The sequence below is a fragment of the Lynx canadensis genome, chromosome A1 (assembly GCF_007474595.2).
Source record: "Lynx canadensis isolate LIC74 chromosome A1, mLynCan4.pri.v2, whole genome shotgun sequence".
Taxonomy (NCBI): Eukaryota; Metazoa; Chordata; class Mammalia; order Carnivora; family Felidae; genus Lynx; species Lynx canadensis.
Genome location: NC_044303.2, coordinates 50,851,195 through 50,864,728, shown reverse-complemented (window position 1 = coordinate 50,864,728; position 13,534 = coordinate 50,851,195). Strand labels below are relative to the sequence as shown.

The following is a 13,534-nucleotide window of genomic DNA, read 5'->3' as shown; positions in this document are numbered from 1 at the left end:
TCTCTATTTGGTTCTATTGATCTCCAGGTCTATCCTTTTCCCAATATTATATACTGTCTTGATACTATAACTTTATATTAAGACAAAATGGGGTGGTGGTATTACTCCAACTTTATCCTTGGTTTTCAAAATCACATCGACTATTTTAATTCCTTTGCCTTCCATATAAATTTTAGAATTAGCCTGTCTGTATCTACCAAAAACCCTGCAAAATTTTTGACTAAAATTAGGTTAAATCTAGTTTGGAGAGAATTGGCATCTTAAAAATACAGTGTCTGCAAGTCTACAAACATGATATGACTATTTGTCAAGGTCTTCGATATATTTCTTTAGCATTTTGTAACTTTTGGTATAAAAATTCTGTATATGTTTGGTTAGATTCATACCTAAATATTCCATACTTATGGAGCTATTATAAATGGTATATTTTAAAGATTTCATTTTCTAATTGTTTATTACTAATATCAATACGATTCATTTTGTGTGTTGACTTTGTATCCTACATCCTTGCTAAATTCATATATTTGCCTTAGTATATTTATTGTAGATTCACTGGGATTTTCTATGCAGATAATCATGCCATCTTTCCACAGAGAGAATTTTATCTCTCTCTTTCCAGTGTGTATGGATTTTAGTTTTTGTTCTTGCCTTGTCCTAAGAATTCTGTGTAATTTTGACCAGAAGTGGGAAGGTGGACTTTCTGCGTTCCTTATCTTAGGAGGGAAGTATTTAGACTTGACTACACAGTACGATGTTAGATGTGGGTTTCTTGTCGATGTCCTTTATCAGTCTGAGGACATTCTCTTCTGTTCCTATGTTGCTTAGAGTTTTTGTCATGATGGATGCTGAATTTTGTCAAATGTCTTCTCTGCATCAATTGATATGAACATGTGCTTTTCCTCCCATAGAGTGTTAAAATATTGTAGATACATGGATTGATTTTCAAATGTTAAATCAGCTTTGTACTTGTAATGTGTCATACTTTTTATATATTGCTGGATTTGATTTGCTGCTATTTTGTTGAGGATTTTTACATCTGTGGTTGTCTTTCTTGTTCAGTCTTTTGGTTTTGGTATGAGAGTCATGCTGGCTTTCTAAAATGATATGTGTTTCCTTCTCTTCTGTTATCTGGAAAAGATTATTTAGAATTGATGTTATTTCTTTTTTAAATGTTTGATGGAATTCACTTGTGCAACCATATGAACGTGGATATATTTTTTCTGGAGGACTCTAGAATGAATTAAATTCTTTTAAATTTGTTGAAGATTTTATAATGGTCCAGGATATGGTCTATCTTGCTATATCTGTGGGCATTTAAAAAATAATGTGTATTCTGCTGTTGCCAGGAGGAATATTCTATAGATGCACTCCCTTCTTCTGGCCTCCGTGGTTTCTAATGAGAAATATAGTAATTAAAAGCATTGTTCCCATATAAGCAATGCATCATTTTTCTCTGGATGCTTTCAAGAGATTTTCTTGTGTTTGGTTTTCAGCGATTTGTTTTTCATGTATCTGGGCATGAATTTATACACACACACATACACACACACACACACACACACACATATATAATATATCCTATTTGGGGTTCACTGTACTTTATGTATTTCATAAAATTTAGGAAGTTTTCACCCATTTGTTTAAAAAAATACTTTGTTCTATATTATGCTCTTTCCTTTTATTCTGGACTTCTTATGCCATAAATATTAGCTCTTCTGGTATTGTCCCATAGGTTCTTTAGGCTCTATTTATTTTTTTAAAAAACAGTTTTCCTCTGTGTTGTTTAAACTGGATAATTTCTATTGATCTATTTTCAAGTTCAAGTTCATTGAATCTTCCCTCTGTCATCTCCATTTCACTATTTAGCCTATGCGGTAAGATTTTTATTTTGGATACTATATTTTTTCTGTCCTAAAATTTCTATTTGGTTCTTATTTCCATCTTCCATTTATTTGCCCAAATTTTCTATCTCTCTATTTGTTCCAACTGTGTTTGCAATTTCTTACTCATGCATTTGTTTGTTTGTTTGTTTGTTTCCAGTTTTTATTTCAATTCCAGTTAGTTAACACATCACGTAATATTAGCTTCAGAAGTAAAATTTATAGTAGCTGCTTTCAAGTCTTTGTCAGATAATTTCAGCATGTGTGTCACCTTGGGGTGACATCTGTGTTTTCTTTTCACATGTGAGTTTAGATTTTCCTGGTTCTTTGTATATTGGGTAGATTTGGGTGGTATTCTGGATGTTTGAGTACTATGAAACTGTACATATTATTTTAGTCCAAGGGAGAGTGTTGACTTTTTGTTTTAGCAGACAATCAGCCCAGTTGGGTTTAGGCTGCACATTTTTACCAATCCTCTGTTGGATGTGACTTAAATATTCTTCCATTTTCAAAGCCTTTTTAGTGCTATTCATATCCATCTCACATGTGCATCACCCTGTGGCCAGTTCTAGGTACTTCGTGGTGGTGTATATCTTGGTTCAGTCCTTAAAGTCTTTAGTTTGCTGTTTAGGATTAGATCCACCCATGTCCAGCTCAAGGTGAGTCTCAGTGGTCATAAGTTACCTTATGGAATCCGTTTCCTGTGTTCTTCCCTCTCAGGGACCTTCCTGGTGCTTTCCAGTTCTTTGGAGACATTCTTTTAGTCTCCAGGCAGAGACTTGCAGTCAGAAACTTAGGACTTTATTTACCACGCACTGCCATGCACTCCCATGAATGCACTCGTGTCTGGGGCCAACAGGTGGAAGGACAGGGAAAGGAAAAAAGCAACAGAGCCTCCCCCCATTCCTTTGGGACCACAGCTCCTCCAATCAGGAAAGAAGGTCCTCCTTCTGGAGAGTTTTAGATGCTTGCTCTTCCAAGTGCTGCTGCTGTTGGTGCCAGTAGACTTCTTTCCCCCTCACTGAGCTGAACTAGTGGCCTCTTCTGGGGCTCTCTCTTCCCACTTTGATACCTCCTTTTCCCAGTGTTTCCTCCAAGTCCTGGCCGGAGCTTCTGGAGAAAAACAATGGTAAACACTGTCATACTTTGGAGTTTGGTCCATTTTCCTAATCTACCTGCTACTTTTCAAAGTCTTTAAATAGCTGCATTCTGTCCAGATTTTATAGCTGCATTCAGTGGGAGAGACAGGGTGGTGAGTGTTACTCCATTTTACCCAGAACTGAACCCTCTTATGGTTTGTTTTTATATTCTGAGCATAGTGACCCATATAAGTAACAGTTTCTCTTTCCTTGCCTTTCAGAACCTTTAGTGCCAAGTTTTAGCTAAGCTATACCCTCTCTTCCTTTACTCTGTGGTTTTTTGAATCCCGAGCCACTAAGTCATGTCTCAAACATTTTTGAGAACGTTTTAGGGAATCTAGGTAAGCAACACCATTTCCTAAACCTTACCTTTCTCCTGTGATTCCCCTTGAATCATAAGTGTGTGTATGTGTGTGTGTGTTTTATTCTCTGAAGAATCTTATCTAGCTAGGATGAAAGGAAAACAAATGTGACTCATTCTTATAAGATTGTTCACAGTTTTCTGAACAAAATAGATCATTTAATGTATTCATACTAATGCTCACAGTGTTTTTCCTGTGTAGAATGCTTTTTCAATCTTTTATGTCTGGAAAACTCCTATTCACCTTGCAAAGGCCTTGGAGCAAGTTTTTATGTTTTTCAGACTCTTTAACCGATCTGCCCCAGGTACAGCTGGTTGCCTTTTATTATGCTTCAAGAAAGCATCATTCACAAGCCAGCATTTATATGCTGTGGTATGTTTCCCTATTGTTTCCAACTACCTGCTTCTTCTTTTCCACCCTTGCCATGACTCCAAGTAGATGGTGCTTTTATGTCCCATAGTCAGGATGAGCCTTGCAACTTTCTTTGGCTGGTAGAATGAGGGTGGATTTATGTGGGAATGATTTATGCCCTTTCAAGTAGCAACTTACATTTACCATGAGGTTTGCTTCAGCCTTTTGCTCTTGTTCTCTCAGTCCGCCGTGAGAACAGGACCTTGATGGGGCTATGCTCTCAGCTCGTGTCATGTCCCAGAATGAGAGCGCACACAGAACAAAGACAGGCAGCGTCCCAGCTGACCTCCAGACTCATACGTGAGAAATAAATACTTGTTGTCGAGTAAGCCACTGGGTTTTCAAGGTGTTTTTCTTTTTCTTTAATATTATTACTAAATGAAATCTGACTTAGAAATGTCTGATTTCCCCTTTACAGGGTCAGAAACTTCATGGGCAGAGCTTGAAAGGTAAGAGGCACTTGTGGAAAACAACTGATGAAAGACCAAAGAAGACAATGGGCTCGAGGATTTCACCATAGGAATCCCTGGGGCCCCTGGCACTTCCAGCCTGGACCTCCTGGGGCAGATGGACAGATGGACAGATGGACAACTGCTGGGATAAGTCCAGGCTGAATATATACTTTGAAGTGGCACATTAATTTTTTTCTGATTTTTCTGATTTTTTTTTGTCATTCCAGCTGAATCTGGAAGTAGCCAAGTATAATTCACAAAGGCATATACAAATATAACCTATACTTCAGGTGGATTTGATCGAGGAATCACATGGCTTAAGTTAACTGAAATTCTGATAAGCTGGATGACCTTGAGCAAATCATTGATTTCTTTTCTCATTCTCATTTTTATTACCCATAAAAAGGAAGGGGGATAAGGGTAGATAAGAGTTGGATTACTCATTTTCTTTTTTTTTCTAATTTGTTTTAATGTTTATTTATTTTTGAAAGAGAGAGAGAGAGAGAGAGAGAGAACACAAGTGGGGGAGGGGCAGAGAGAGGGAGACACAGAATCTGAAGCAGGCTCTCGGCTCAGAGCTGTCGGCACAAGCCCAACCCAGGGCTTGAACCCACAAATTGTGAGATCATGGCCTGAGCCAAAGTCGGCCGCTTAACCTACTGAGCCACCCAGGTACCCTTGGATTACTCATTTTCAAAGGTCTCTTTTTTAGTGTAATTATGTTCTGATTTTTTTTTTTTAATTTTACATTTTTCTTTAGTTTGGATGCCCACACAGTTTAGATGTAGTCATAAGAGGGCCCAAGTCATTATATGGAAGGCCCTGGTGTAAAAATCCCATTTCAAGTATTTGGCATTTTATTAGAGTGAAGAAATGCAGATTGCATCACTAAACAGAGCCATCAATAATAGCTCAGTGGTTTTGGGGGGCTGCCAGACTGGGGGGTGTGCAGCTCTCCAGAACACCTCGGCTTCTCAGCTGCAAGCTGCCTTCTCAGTTTCTTCCCCAGCTTTGCTTGGCCCCTGCAGGCCACTCTCAGCTCCCAACCCTATGGTTTCTTTGCCCTGGCCCCGGAAGGGCAAGTCAGGATTCGCTCTTCTTTGCTACCTGCCGCTGCTTCTACTCAGAAAGGAAGGCAAAGAGACTGTATTTTTGGCTTCCTGTATGCCACTGATGAAAAGTGTTGTTGGTTCCTCACTGTCCACAGCCCTCCCTCGGAGTTGTGTACAAAGGCTCACAGAACCATTGAGCTGGAATGGACATTGCTCGGTTCAATAAGTTTAGACAGGAGGAATCAAAACCTGGGGATTTTGACTTCCTCAATCCAGTCCCAGAACTGACTAGAGGTGCGGTTGAATATATAACTGGGTCTGTGAACCCCCATACCATGTTAATGTGCTAAAGTTAATCTGCTTCAGGAATTTGAGGAAAAAATAAAATATATAATAAAATGCAAAACGATCCCTAACTTTTACAGGTTAGAAACAGAAAGAGTGATTTAGTAGTTTGGTTCCTGCCTTCTAGTTCTTATTCTTCTCTGCCCTTAAACATGTAATTTTGGTCAGAACACTCGACAATAACAATCCATCATTAAAAAGGCTTTTGCAGTTAATCAGCTTTGAAATAGCAACAACTAAATAATACTAGCACTACTATGAAGAAAAGAAGAAAGGAAAAGAAAAAAAAACACAAAGCAAAAACCCCAATAGGCTGCTGGTTTTTTGTTTTTTTTTTTAAATTTTTTTTTCAACGTTTATTTATTTTTGGGACAGAGAGAGACAGAGCATGAACGGGGAAGGGTCAGAGAGAGAGGGAGACACAGAATCGGAAACAGGCTCCAGGCTCTGAGCCATCAGCCCAGAGCCCGACGCGGGGCTCGAACTCACGGACCGCGAGATCGTGACCTGGCTGAAGTCGGACGCTTAACCGACTGCACCACCCAGGCGCCCCTAGGCTGCTGGTTTTATGAGGTTCACAAGAGGACTGACAAATCACTCAGCCTGTATGCCTCAGCTAGCTATCTAGTTATCAATTATGTATCATAATTCGTCCTTGTAACATCCTTTGAAATATTCAGATAAAAGAGTCTAAAGGGGCAAAATAATTAAGACGATTAGTTCCAGCAGAAAAAAGTTTAAATTGCCATTCTGTGCAGCGTGTTTCACATTATGTTATTCTTCGTTCTTATCTTCCCTACCGCACATACATAAGATGTCCGAAGGGGCACAGATAGTGTAGATTCAGCGGTGGGAGGCAAAAAACTAGTCACATCCTGTGCTTTGCATGCAGTGCCTTATTCAATATTTCTAACAAGCCCCTCAAAGAAGGAAAGGTAAGGAAACTGAGGCCCAGAGAGAATATATTCTCAAAATCACACAGAACCTAGACTTGAACACAGACCTTTCTAACTCCAAAATCTGTGCTCTTGATTTCTTCTCTTGCTCTGTGCATGCATCTTGAAGGGAAGTACAACAAGGGGTGTGTATTGAGGCCAGAAGGGCATGTATACAAGATCGTCTCGCTCTGTCTGCACATTGATTAATGCACTGTTGTGTGCACCGCTTCCCAGTTAGTCTTGAGGTCCTGTGAGATAGAGATGAAGCCGACACTGTCCCCATCCTCAAGGTCTTGTAAGGGGAGGCAGACACTAAACATCCTTGGGAAAATATTCCGAGTACTCGAATAAATGTGTACAGAGCAGTGGTGGCTCTAAAATATTTATTGAGGGGCAATTTGGTATGGTCAGTTGGTTCTAAACATCTCCGCCTCTAAACATCCTCACCTCTTTCCGTGTCCTCTCTTGTGTTGCAAAAGGCTAGAGAGCAGAAGTCTAATTTTCCATGACTCCCTTGCAGCTAATATTCCCTATGTAAAATAGGTTCTTACCAAATCGATGCATTTGCACAAGACTTGGAAATTAGAAGAGTCTATCTTCCTGATACTCGTATTGATAAGCTGGGCTCAGAGTAGAGAGTGTTGAGAGGCAGTTACAGCAGCTGAAGTCAATCTGTCACTTGCACTGTGGGATTCCTAGTGCCTGTACCACTTGGGTTGATGGCAGTGTCTGCCTGAGTCCTATGGTAGAGTGTTCTTGAACCAGGTAGTTCCCAGGACACTTCCTGGTTCCTTCTGCAGCCCTTCCAACAATTTTATAAGCACTTAATTCTTGTAATCAATCCCTTTCTCATTTATATACATAGAGTAGAATCTGTTTCCTGCCCTCAAGGCTAACAGAGATAAAGAGGTTTAGGGAGAGGACCTGGCTCTTTTGAACACATTCCTTTGAACTTATCTGGAGAAGTCATTTGCATGGCAAGCACCTTGGGTTTCTATAATCATGTGTTTATTTTGACTGGCTTAGGGTGGAGAAGCACATCAAGGTTGAGAGACTGTAAAAGCCATCCCAAACAATCCTTGTACCCTCTCCCTAGTCTCTGTAAGCTAGAGAGAATAATAAAGAAACTGATAAGGTAATAGTAAGACTGGTCTATGAGGCGTGGGTTGGGAAGTAGGGAGGCTGGTCAGGGAAGACTGCACAGAAGCAGCAGCTCTGGAGTTGGGTCTTGGGAGATGGTGGCCCTTTGTTGGCAGACACGGGGAACTGTGGGGTATTCCAGGTAGAGGAGCACAAGGCTCAGAAACCTGAAGAGAAGACATTGGGAACCTTCAGGACCATACATTGTTCAGTGTGACGAGAGCACAGGGGGTTGGCAGAGACCTGGAGAGGTCCTCACTGGTCCAAACCTGCAGGGTCACATACACCTCACCCCAAAGTTTGCATTGCATCCTGCAGGCAATGGGGGAATTTTGATGGGTTTCAAGCCAGGAAGTGACATGGTTGGTTTGGATTTTGGGAAGAACATTCTGGCAGCAGCAATGAGGACGGAGAATGAGACTGATGCCGGAAAGACACTTGGGGCACTTGGGAAATTCAGTGACAGAAGATGTGAGTGAAAACTAAGGTTGTGTTCCCAGGAGCACAGGCTAGTGCCCAGAGCAGTGCAGCTGGGAAGCAAAGGGTCAAGAAAGGGACTAGAAAGCTACAAGGCCAAGAGGGCTTTTTGTTTATTTATTTGTTTGTTGGTCCAATGTGTGGGCCCTTAGCAAGCTTATAGTCTAAATAGAAAAATAAGGAAAGCACTAGAAATACAAGAGAAGCAAGTTTATTTATTTTTATGAGGTTTAAATAAATGGCATACTATACTGAAATAAAACCTAGATTTTTGCAATTATGAAAAAAAACCCCAAAATCACAGTATAGTAGAAGATAATATAAGGAGTAATATTTATAATCCTTTGATGGAGAAATGTGGTAGACAGAATAAAAGCCCCTCAAAGTAGTCCACGTCCTACTTTTTGAAGCCAGTTAACATGTCACTTTACTAACCAGAGGATTTTTCAGATTGATTAAAGTAAGCATATTGAATTAATCTAGATTATCCGGTGGGTGCAATGTAGTCACAGGGGTCTTAATAAGGGGGAAGCGGGAGGGTCAGCCTCAGAGACAGAGATAGGAGATGTAATGAAGGAAGCAGATGAGGGAGAGAGAGATTTGAAAATGCCACACTGCTAGATTGAAAGATGAAGGAGCATAGGGTGATGAGCCAAAGAATGCAGGCAGCCTTTAGAAGCTGGAAGAAGAGAGGAAATGGATTCTTCCCGAGAACGCACAGAAGGAACACATCTTATTGTAAGACTTCCAAGCTCCAGAACTGCGAGCCAATAATTGTGTGCTGTCTTAAACCATAAATTTGTGTGATTTGTTACAACAGCATAGAAAGCTAATACAAGAAGATATGAGGTGGAAACCAGGAAACAAAGGGGAAAAATTGTATTTTGATTACATAAAGTGTTTAACTTTTTGTATTAGTTTCAGATCGTAGACTTGCTGCAAAGCAATTGAAAACTCAGAAAGGTTTTTACAAAAGGCAATGAATGTGCAGACCACAAAGGGTTAACAGCAACGCCATAAGAAGCACACTAAAATCAGCATAAAAAGGGGAATCCAATAGAAAGTGAACAAATAAAAATAAATTGGTACTGTCAGGAGAAATACAAGAAACAGGTAAATATGTGCCGCTAAGACATGCAAATTAAAACATTAAAATAACCTTTCTTCATCTGGACAAGGAGCAGTGATTTATTAGACACTTAGCACTGGCCAGGGTGTAGAGAACGGGCATTGCCATGAATTCCAGGTGAGGGTATAATTTGGTAAAAGGTTTCTGGAAAGCAATTTGGCAGCTATTACTTAAATGGTGACTGTATATATATATATACTCTTTGATGTAGTGATTCCAGTTCTAGGATTTCATTCTTTGGAAATGCTGACTCAAGCGAAGAGAAATATGTAGATAAGAATGTTTATCGTGGCAATGTTTGTACAGAAAAAAAAAAGGGAAATAACCTTGGAAACAACCTAAAATGAGTATAATTAGGAGACAGTTTGAAAGGTATTCCTATATTCAATAATGGGTTACTACGTTGCCTTTTAGAAGGTTGAGGTAGCTAAGAGCAAGTACTTATAATACACTGACAAGTGATCATGTGTAGGGATGCCTAGGTGCTCAGTCAGCTGAACGTCTAACTCTTGATTTCAGCTCAAGTCATGATCCCAGGGTCATGGAATCGATCCCTGTGTTGGGCTCCATGCTGAGTGTGGAGCCTGCTTAGGATTCTCACTCACTCACTCACTCACTCTCTCCCTTGACTCTCTCCCCCACTTGCGTGTGTGCTCTCTCTCTCTCTGAAATAAAATTTAAAAATAAAAGATAAAGAAATAAATAAAAATGTGTATATGTATCTTAAGTGCATTCATATGGTTGTTAGTCACATGCACATATAATTTGTATCAGTATATGCTAGGAAAAATCTATCACAATTTATAAGCAACTGTTAACAGAGGAAGGGATGGCTTACAGGAGACTTCTAGCTTCTGCTTTATTTCTGTATCATTTGAAATTTTTTTTTTTTACAACATGTGCTTTTTTACCCAGGAATAAAAAACTCACAAAACTGTGAAAATGTATTTATGGTGGATGTTTAATGACTCTTAAGTGACTCATAATTGAGCATGGCGGAACACATTTTTCTCTTGGTAACAAAAGACTAGCCTGGATACATGTGGAAAAAAACAATCTAGCAATTATTATTTTTGCAGAGTAGACAACAAATATCTATTTGCTGGGTGAATAAATGAGTAAGTAGAAATAAATTGATATGTTGTGGTAGCTAAGAAAGGAAGGCCTCTATAAATCTCTCATAGGAACTAGCAATTACTTCTTGATGCTACTTGAGGAAAGAAATGTTCAAATATCTCTGGCCATGTCTTTCTTCATTTTTGCAATTCCCGAAGCTATCCTCAGTGTCCTGACATCAGCTTGGAATCTTCATATAATGTAAGCTATAAACATAACCCGTCAGAGAACTCAAGCACAGTGTTCCATTTGGACTAAGTAAATTATTTCAAGAAGAAATTTCAGATGAAATCATCTCTGTAGTCCAATATTCTGAATTATGTGAACCAAGTAACAACAACTAGATACAACTAAATTAAGTGAGATTTTGAAAGGCATTTAAAGACCTCTTGTTTAGGGGTGCCTGAGTGGCTTAGTCGGTTAAGCATCTGACTTCGGCTCAGATTGTGATCTCACAGTCTGTGAGTTCGAGCCCTGTGTCAGGCTCTGTGCTGAAAGCTTGGAGCCTGGAGCCTGCTTTGGATTCTGTGTCTGCCTCTCTCTCTGCCCTCCCCTACTCATGTTCTGTCTCTCTCTGTCTCAAAATAAATAAACATTAAAAAAAAAGACCTCTCGTTTTAAATATGATTATGCTTAATTGTGTAGCACTACTTAAAAAAATAATATCAATATCAACTGTTAAAAACTATTTTGGCCATCAGCTACATCATGAAGTTGAGTGAGGTTGAACATTCATATAACCAATTTCAAGTGGACAAATGGAACCAGTGATCAAAGTTTGCTTTATATCTGAGGAAGGCTTAACAAGACAGACCTTATCATTGGAGTTTTAGAAATGTCTATTCACATGGCCCCCAGGACCACCCCCACCCACTGTCGCCAGAGCCCTGCCAACAGTGTTTGGCCACAGTGGACAAGACATAGACAGATAGTGGTTCATTCAGCACTTCTGTCCAGGGAAATTGGAAATGGAGTCAGAAGGGGCTGTTCTTCTCTAGGCATGAGTAGAACTGTAATATCTAAAGTCAGGAGCAGTGGTGCATATTTATGTGATGGACAGTGGAGAAAGCCTACTGGGGAGGATAAGAGGAGGAGACAAAGAAGAAGGGGGAGGGGAAGGAGGAGGAAGAGGAGGACGGTGGGAAAAAACCAGTATGGAGGAGGAAGCAGTGACAAGAGACAGTAAGCAGGAGAGTATCTCCTAGGTTCCTGAAGGATTTACAGTTCCAGTTTTTCTCTAGGTCTAGACTTTATTCATATAACCATTTGTACCTTTTTTCCTCAAGCTACTTTGGTATGATTCCTACAACCTGCAAGGAAAGAATACTAATTAGCGCTACAGAGAAAATAGGAGTGCCTTTTGTCCAGTATTATTTCAAGTCTGTAAATCAAACTGTCTAGATTGCCAGAGCCACCTGTACCTGCTGGGGTCTGTGTCTCATTTCCAGACTCTTCATTTGAGCAACTGTGGAGTCCCACCCCCGGCCTCAGATCACTTCGGTTGTCCCATTTTAACATTTGGGTTTCCACTGGAAGCAGGGGATGGCTGACCACATTGGGGGAAGCCCATTGTTACACAAACTCTACCTTTTTCCTCCTGCTCCTGACCACAAATGCACACACCATACAACTGGAGCTGGAAGAGGCCTCAGAAATTATCTGCTGCACCTCCCTCATTTAATAGATAGGAAAACAGAGGTCCTGAGGGATGAAGAGGCTTATTCAACATTACATGATAAATTTGTAGCAAAACCAGGACCAGAACCTTCCAACACGAGACTGTTCCCTGTGTCCTACCAGCTGAATTGAGCATCTGTGTTGGGCTACGGCCAAGGGAAAAAACAATGCTGTGGGGAAATGGTGATAAATTTCAAGGCAAAAAGTAATTTTCATCAGCTCTTATCTTCTTGGGGGGTGGCTGAGAGTTCTTATTCTCCCTCACAGAGCATTCAGCCCTGCTCCCACAGCAAAGATAGCATTCAACTTTACGTGGCCTTCATTTCTAGGGCCAGGATAGTAAATAAGAAGAGTGCTTTGAGCTTAATTGGAACTTCTTTTGTAAAACAGAATGGAAGGGTCACTTAAATGTCAAAACATTTTCTAGTGATCTGGGCAACTTACCTTCCCCAAAAGCAATTGCCAAATTTTTCACTGTGACATTTTGCAATTGTGGAAAGGCTTACAGAGAATTAGAAATCACACGAGGCCAAGTTTCTTCCTCTGCAGCAAAGGAAGGAGGGAATTCCCACAGAGATTTTAGAAATATTTTTTGTTTCTTTCAATCATTTTTGGCCTTAATCTTGGTTTCCAGCTATTTCATGAACCATGCATTTCCTACGTAGAAATGGCTGTCGCTAATCACCTCGGGATCCAAATTCCAACAAATTACTGGGACAAATGTATTAATCTTAAAGCAGTCATATAAATATTCATTCTCAATAAAATCAATAATTAAACTAACATCAAAGCCATATTCATGGACATGTTTTAGTGGATGGTAACATACGCAACCATTCATTTTGTTATTTTCATTGCTGGCCACTGGTATGCACTTTAAATGATCATTCCTGGGGTGCTTGGTGGCTCAGTCAGTTAAGCGGCCAACTTGGCTCAGGTCATGATCTCACTGTTTGTGGGTTTGAGCCCCACATCGGGCTCTGTGTCGACAGCTCGGAGCACTGGAGCCCTGCTTTGGATGCTGTGTTTCCCTCTCTCCTGCCCCTCACGTTCTGTCTCTCTCTCTCTCTCTCTCTCAAAAATGAATAAACATTAAAAAAATAATAAATTAATCATCCCCTGTCTTGTGTATTGAAAGAGGATAGTGAATTTAGTTGAACGTGTTTCAGGACTTGATTATTGGGGGCTATGCTATTTTGAGATCTGAAGTTTAACTTGCCTGGTAAAAAAATTTTCATAGTTAAGTGAATTTATAGGGCATCCAAGGTGTCAGGGAAAACAGTTAAATGCTTACCTCATTCCTCATTTCCTTGTCAGAGAAGACTTCTACTGTAGGCATTATTTCTCAGTGTTAGGCTACTTTTACAGTTGAGACAAGAGGGACTCAGCAGTTGAGAAAGTTATGATCGTGCAGCT

At 40.0% G+C, this 13,534-nt stretch overlaps 1 long non-coding RNA gene across 1 annotated transcript; it reads left to right on the top strand.

The window, feature by feature from the left end:
* The first annotated feature begins 3,143 nt into the window (after nt 1–3,143).
* Nucleotides 3,144–4,550, top strand: LOC115511768. Its single transcript, XR_003968174.1, has 3 exons — nt 3,144–3,360; nt 3,976–4,117; nt 4,211–4,550. It is a non-coding gene; the product is annotated as an uncharacterized LOC115511768 (long non-coding RNA).
* Nucleotides 4,551–13,534: the final 8,984 nt, after the last annotated feature.